General features: G+C 42.5%; 1 long non-coding RNA gene across 1 annotated transcript; it reads right to left on the bottom strand.

Annotated features, from left to right (window-relative positions):
• Window positions 1-701: 701 nt before the first annotated feature.
• Window positions 702-6,859, bottom strand: LOC138793556 (uncharacterized). Its single transcript, XR_011363298.1, has 3 exons — window positions 6,800-6,859; window positions 3,913-3,968; window positions 702-778 (listed from the first exon to the last, which is right to left on the bottom strand). It is a non-coding gene; the product is annotated as an uncharacterized lncRNA (long non-coding RNA).
• Between the last annotated feature and the right edge of the window lie 1,040 nt (window positions 6,860-7,899).

Raw genomic sequence — 7,899 nt, 5'->3', positions numbered from 1 at the left:
CATATACATTCATTATTATTATTTGTTGTTGTTATCATGCTGTAAAATCCAGGTCCAGTCTCCTGAAGGCAGATTTTTAGTCTTGTGCTGGTTGAAAAAAACAGACTAAACACAGGAATTACGGCCAGTACAGTCATGGCTCACTGGGAAGGATTTATCAAACTTTATGGTGTAAAGAAAAGCTGGCTCAGTTGCCCCTAGCAGCCAATCAGATTCCACCTTTCTTTTCTCACAGATTCTTTTGAAAATGAAAGATGGAATCTGATTGGTGTCTGGTTTCACCAGTTTGATAAATCTCCCCCAATGTGTCCATCAATCACATGACTGCCTTCTCTCTGTGAACTCTCAGATGGCCTGGGATACACAAGACTTCCTGTTTTCAGATTTTTTAAGGGAAAAAAAACAAAACAAAACAGAAAACAGGAAGTGCTGTGGTTTCCATGAGAACTATAAAAATAATTATGAGTTGCAAAGTTGCTTTATATCACATATACTGTTGATTTAGATTTTGAAAGTTATAACGACAGTGACACTTTAAATTCTGCCAACTGAAATCACTTCACCATCTGTAGGTCCTTTTACACGTACAGATAAATTACTAAAGCGATCACTTAGTGAATTGCAGACAAACATTGATTACGTTGAATGATAGACATTTATAAGAAAAGATAAATCGTCACAAAACTTTATAAATTCTATTGGTTTAATATAGTTTCGCAAAGTGGTAGAGGCCCGAGTGCCACCCTCACCACATGCTGCTCCAGCTGGTTCTCCCATTCTAAAATAATTGTTAAAACAAGAAGTTCAGTGAATGAGCGAGAGGAAGCATCCTGCTCTCCATGGATTCAAAGCTATTGATGTGCTTAGGGTCCTATTCCACGGGCCGAGGAGGGCCCGATCAACGATGTAAACGAGCGCCGATCTGCTAGATCGCCGCTCGTTTACTGGGCCTATTCCACGGCCCGATGATCGTTGAGCGGCCAGATGTCCTTGCAGCCCTTGCAGCATACATTACCTGTCAGGTCTTCTCTTCCTCCCCGGCTCCCGCACGCTCTGGCTTCAGAATAGCCTGTCAGCTGACAGGTCACTCAGCCAATCACAGGCCGCGGCGGTCCCGGCCTGTGATTGGCTGAGCGCTCCGTCAGCTGACCGGCCATTCTGAAGCTAGAGTGCGTGGGACCCGGGGAGGAAGACAGAGCGGAGGAGAAGCCCTGCAGGTAATGTATGCTGCGCTTCTCAAATCATCGGTCGCCCGCCGCGCACCGCTATTCCACTATAGCGATGCGCGGTAGGGGAACAATGATTTTAGGTCTGGCCCTAAATTAACAATCAGCCGATGACACAATCATCGGCTGATCCGTTCTCTCTATTCCACCGAGTGATAATCAGCCGAATCGGGCCGAATCGGGCCGATTCGGCCAATTATCGTTCGTGTGGAATAGGGACCTTAGGATGCCAATACAATTCAATAATCAAGTGCTGGCAGGTACAAGGGAACACTTGATCCCTTGCCCTCCCTGTTTGATGTGGGCAGTATAATGTGATTGTGCTGCCCGCATGGTCCTGTACTAACCAGGCTTTGCCTGAAGAGTCCAGGTCCATGCAACTGCACTGTACCTGGGAGAGCTCAGTATTGTCAGGGGATACAGCGCATCATTCTTTGTTTTGGGGGTGCAAAATGTAGAAATATTATATTAAGGGGCACAGTATGTGGCAGTATTATATTTAGAGGCATGGTGTGTGGCAGTATTATGTTAAGGGTGCAGTGTGTAATAGTATTGTGTTAAAGGGGACACAGCATGTGGCAACTTTATATTTAGGGTAACATTGTGTGGAAGGATTATACTTAGGGTTGCAGTTTGTGGTAGTATTATCAGAGAAACCCATTGTGGGTGGCAGTATTATATTAGAGGTCCTAGTGTGTGACAGTATTCTATTTAGGGGCAAAGTGTGTTGCAGTAATATTTATAAGGACACAGTGTGTGGCAGAGTTGTATTTTGGAAGGTACAGGGAGGCAGTGCTAATGCTATTATATTCGGGACACAGTGTGTAGCAGTATTGTACTTATAGAGGCACAGCTTGTAGCAGTATTAGGGTCCGTTCACACCGTGGAAAAGAAGTGGAAATTCTTGTCAATTCTTTCAGCGCAGAGACGCGGAGAGCAAAGGCGCCCTATACTTTACATTGAGGCAGTGAGGTTGGCGGAATTCCGAGCAGAGTCCACAACGGGGATTGCACAAGGACTTTCTGCCTGTTTTCTGCAGTGTGAACAGGCCCTTATATGTAAGCGTTTAATGTGCGGCAGTATTTTGATCCGGAGACATCTGGGCAGGAAACTCCGCATAATTGAGATGTACAAAAACTGGTAGTAGTTGTAGCGATCTGGGCTGAATGGAGAAGAAGAGGGAAGTGAACAACTCTAAAGAGAAAAGATTTAATCTGTGAGTCACTGGATGTAAATGTTTATTCTGGCATCATCTTATCAGAGATATAGGGCCACATGTATCATCCGGCGAACGGATGATTTTCAGCGGAAAGTGCCGATTTGCGTATTTTTTTATATGCAAATGGCCGATTTGCGAATAAAATATTCGCAAATCGGCACTTTCCGCCGAGTACGCCAGGGGGCGGAAAAGGGGCGGAAAGTGGGCGGAACGGAGGGCGCGGACTCAGAGTCCGCGCAATTTATCATCCGTTCCGCCAAAATGTACGCCGAAAACCTACTCCAGTCCTCAGCTGGCGTAGGTTTTCGGCGGTGCGCAACGGCGCGCACGGGATTTATGTAGAGGCAGTCCGCCTCTACATAAATCTCCGTAGCGCCGGAGCTGCGGGGGCATTTTTACGTCCGGCGTAAAAAACGCCGGACTTAATAAATGCCTCCCTTAGTGTTTGTATGATCTGAAGCAAATTGATGTTTGACACCTTTGTAGCTTGTTAAACAACAACTCCCAGCATGTCCCTAAGATTTTGCAGGTTATACTGGGAGCTGTAGTTTTACATACTACACACTTAAGTAGCACACTTTATTCTGGCTTGCTAATTTGTTTTATTAATTTGTAGTTGTTGGCACCAGGCCCTGCCCTAGACATCTGACATCCATCTGACATCCATTCACTGCCTTTAACCAAAGATCTTACTATAGCCCTTCAAGTGTATTCAACACGCTTATTGCCCTAAACCCCCAATAATCCTTATATTAAAGCCAAAGTAACAGTTTGGTTAGTGATTTTTTTTTCTTTACTACTTGGTCAACACTGGTGGCACCTCGGCCCACTCTATGCACTGGAGGCACAGTCCCGCTGGTTTCTTCATGTGCACTACGCCACGCTCTATGGGCTGGCACCCCCAATGTAGCGATATCCCCTCCCCTTGGTGATGCAGCCAGACCTAATTCTGATGGAGGCGCATCACTGAGGGGAGGGAGTATGAATACACTTTGCCGGGCCTACCTCCAGTGCATAAAGTGGGCCGAAGTACACATGAAGAAACTGGCGGCGATCACGGGCGCTGGTGCCAACCAGGTAGTGAAAAAAAGAAAATTCACTAACCAAACTGTTACATTCGCTTTAACCCCTTTACTGTCTAGATGACAAAGGATCATGTTCTCTGTTAACTCAGAAATCCCAAACCATAAGACAAAGAGGTGTATGGATTATACATTGGAGACCCCAGCTCTTATGTTTATCATGGGGCTTTTAGTGCAGTTTTGGATTCAAACTTAAAGAAACTCTTAGTTATAGAAAATGTTTCTTTTTTTTGTGTTTTTTTTTTTTTTTGCTTCCTTTACTCATGCTTTTTGCATGGCATTTTTTAGGCCTGACAAAACAAATAGTTTTCCATTCATGAAACAGTTCTTTTTTTCCCCCAAATTAGTGTATATTAATTAATGCACTTCTTGCAGCATTTTTTACCTCTCATTTTCTTGTTACAAGTCATGTGTTTCTTTGATCATGTCAACCAAGGATTTCTGTTGAAGTGTGTAAGGAAAAAAAAACTGAATAATTTTAGTGCCATCAATTCAACCTAAACACCATAATTTGACAGTAAAGAATATAATTTCCCAAAGGTTCATAGAGAGAGAAATAACCCTGCCCGCGAGGGCCTAACATGTTTATAAATCAATGTAATACATAGACTTTAAGTACGGTCTTCACATACTCTGTAGGAAACATGCAGGGGCATGCAGGAAGAACATTCACGGCTGAAGAATGAAAACTAACATTCATAAAAAAGGAGAATTTTATAAAGTACCAAATCTCACAATATGGCACATGGTATAAGGATAAGAGGCACATGCTGTCATGTTTTATCACTTTCTATTATAGATGACCTGATGCTCTGTATACTAAAGCACATGCAGCACAACACTATTTGTTTGGCACTATGGGCCTGTGCTCTGCCCATAGTCTTAATCCTTGCTCAACTGGTAGAGTCAATTGTAAATCATTTTTATTGGATTAGTGGTGAGATCAAGGTAATGAGCAGATTAAATCGACAAGTATTAAATAATGTTTAACATGTCACAGTTATATCATCTTTTGAGGTCAGCTGATGGAAGCTGTTGCTTATGTGTTGTACAGCACTGTACACTTTTCTACTTTACTCTTCCTTTACACCAGTATTTGATACATTTCCCTCGATGTACACTCATTGACAAAAAAAAGAAATATTGGACTCAGGTAGAAATGTAAGTTTGCCGCAAAACTTGGCATACTGTTATGTCTAATGGTGCTTTTAGACGGAACAATAACTCACCCGACCGCACGATTAACGATTTTGAATAAACAATGGTTTTTTTATAACGATCAGCGTTTAGACGGAACGATACATTGTACGGAAAAATCGTTTTGCGACCGTTTTGCGATCGCTTAAGCCTATCTCACACATAGGTTAAATTGGTGAACAACTGTTTAGACGGAATGATCTGCGAATTTTTTGCGAACGCCGAACGACCGTTTAAGAACATGTTGAAAGATCAAAATGAACGATTTGTCGCCCGTCACTTGATCGTTCGCAGCGTTTACACGTGCGATTATCGTTCGAATCCGATCGTTATTGCGCAAATTCAAACGATAATCGTTCCGTCTAAAAGCACCATAAGGCCCATATGTAAATGATTACAGGTGTGGTCAGATTAGATACTGGGTATTGTCACAGGATGACAACACCTCTAATAGATGCTACTGTTGGTTAGTGTACTTCTTGGTGAAAGATTGTTGACTGCTATTAGTCACTCAAAGATCTTTTACCAGGTTGCACAGGGAGCTCCATTACACACCCTTGTCTGCAACAAATTTATCCTTTCACTTGAAGGGTAGGTTCACACTATGGAATCTGCACGGATAGGTGGATTAGCGCATATTAAGTTTCATTTAATTCCAAAAACTCCTGCTTGGTGTGTTATTTTGTGGTCTATAAGTGTGTTTCCAACAACGCATCAAATGGGCACTGATACTAAAAAAATTTTGACATGCTAAAAGTTTTGAATTGTCGGGTTTTGAGTGTTCATACTGCAACAGATCAGGGAGAATAATCCGGGAGAAGTCACACAACCTCGACAGACTTTCTATACAGGTCTATGGGTTCATTTAGATCGCAGACACAAAGCGGGGAGAGAAGTGTGTGATAGCGCGATCGCCTCCCCGCTGATTCTACTGATAGGTCAGGGTCTTAACACCCAGACCTGGACCAATAAAAAAAACTTTTGACATGACTCATGAAGTTTTTTTTTTTACTGACAGTTACTTTGTAAGTTCACTAATATGTTGTCAGGGAATGCCCTTCAGCCTCCCTGTTACTAATCTGCTGCACAGAAATGTTTCCTGTCTATCCTTGAATAGTTCCTTGGAGTCTGCCGCCCACCATTTAGCCCTAAGCCAGAGACCTGACAGTTACAGGACTTTTTATCAAGCTGTGTAATGCGTTCCATAGATACTGACAGCATAGATTCTGTTTTCTGTAGTCATGATAGCAAATTTGCCAACATTTTAGACAAAATTAGGACAAGCTATTTTTGGTTGGGGTTTGCATAGATCCAGCCCCCTTTAAAGGGAAACTGACAGCCCAGATATGCATACATTTAAATCCCTATCACATGAGCAATGTATAGTACCTTCCGCAATGCTCTGTGATCCGGCCTGTTCCTAAAAAACAATCTTTATTCCTGGACTGACAATGTTAAACCCCACACCGCTTCTTCTTGCCCCGCAATTATTTTGGACAAAGAGGGGTGGTGGACTGAAGATACAGCATCGGCCGGCGAGCAGGACGGCCAAAGGCTGTTCAGGGTGGATGCAGACAGTGTCACAGACACACCTCTGTGACACTCTCAGACTGGGAATAAAGATTATTTTAAAGTGACTCTGTACCCACTGTGCAACCTTTTTGTAGCTTATGAAAAGTCCTTTCTGCTGGTTTTAAGCCCCCGACACAGATGCAGTGACGTTGCCGGGTCCGCGCCGCCTCTGCACTGACATCTAACACTGTGCAGGCAGACAGGGGGCAGAACAGGAGGCAGGGGGAGTAGGAGACCACCACCACACAGGCAGCGCTGGCCTAGGGCAGGAACGCTCTAGGCCACGCCTCTTTGACGCGGCTACACCTCAACTAAAGTTTGTTTTTCGGCCTCAGGAAAGCCCAACCAGCATTATGCATATCCATGCTGTCAGGTTCCCTGCAAGATATTTGCAAAACTGGAACTGTTACCAACATATGTGCTGTGTATGATAGATCTGTAATGTATTCTGTTCATTTGAATTGGTCAAGATTTTCAGGTATCCATAAAATTCATGGACTTACCTTAATAGAATTTCTTCAATCTCCATTAAGAACATTAGCATTCTTCCTTCCAGGTATTCTGTTAAAGAACATAAAAGAATTGTTTCTCAGATATGATTATTTCTGTGACATAATAACTGACCCTAAAAAGTATCATGTATCTTACTAAAGCTGTACTGTATGTTATAGCAGCTGTAGTTTATCACAGTATCTTGGGTATACATGGGGGTGGTGGGCTTCTTTGTACCCAAAAGCTTCCCTTCCCCAAAGCAGCCACGGAGTAAAATAGTACATTTATTTGTAACTTCTGCCGCTACTAAGGGAACCTTCTGGTGTACAGCTTTAGGCTATGTTCACACAACATAAAAGTACGGCCGTTGTTTTGCAGTAAAGACAACGGCCGTAGTTTTACGTTGTGTGAACATAGCCTTATACAGCTAGCATATGCAGTCCATGGACTTAGTGGCAACTTTAGGAAGCCAGAATTTTACTATTTAACTTTATGGCTGTGTGATGCAAAGCAGTATATTGGGAGCTCTGTATGAGAAAAAAAAAACACCTCTATAGCCATTATGAACATTAGGATATTACTCCACTAAATAGCAGAAAATGTCATTAACCCCTTTAACTCTGGAGTGCTACAATACATTACATTTAAGATCTGCTGACTACTGAATTCGTATTATGTAATGCTTCATATCTCCAGCATGTGTAATCTGTATCTCATGTTTGCTATACACACTGACTGTATAATAACAGAGGGAAGTTTACATATAGAATAGGAATATCTCAGTGATGAGCTCATGTAAAACGTGGGGCATGTCCCTCTAGTAATATATTCTGCAGTGATCCTCATACCAAGTAATATGTATAGGCATGTACAGCCTTATAACGCATTATATCATATTATATTATATTACTAGAAAATGTACCCGGCGCTGCCCGTTATAAAGTGTCAGTGTGTTAATTAGATTTGTTCTAAGGTGCCCAGGAGGCCAAGCTAAAGGTATTGTTTCATCTGAGTTAATCAGTGGAATTAGTGTATACCTGTAGTGCATAGTTGGAGGGGTTCTGCATACCCACAATGTATAGTTTTTAGGGGTCTTGCATATCTGTAGTGC

This window comes from Dendropsophus ebraccatus, chromosome 5, assembly GCF_027789765.1.
Source record: "Dendropsophus ebraccatus isolate aDenEbr1 chromosome 5, aDenEbr1.pat, whole genome shotgun sequence".
Taxonomy (NCBI): domain Eukaryota; kingdom Metazoa; phylum Chordata; class Amphibia; order Anura; family Hylidae; genus Dendropsophus; species Dendropsophus ebraccatus.
The sequence above is the reverse complement of the archived record's forward strand: the minus strand, read 5'-3'. Positions and strand labels throughout refer to the sequence as shown.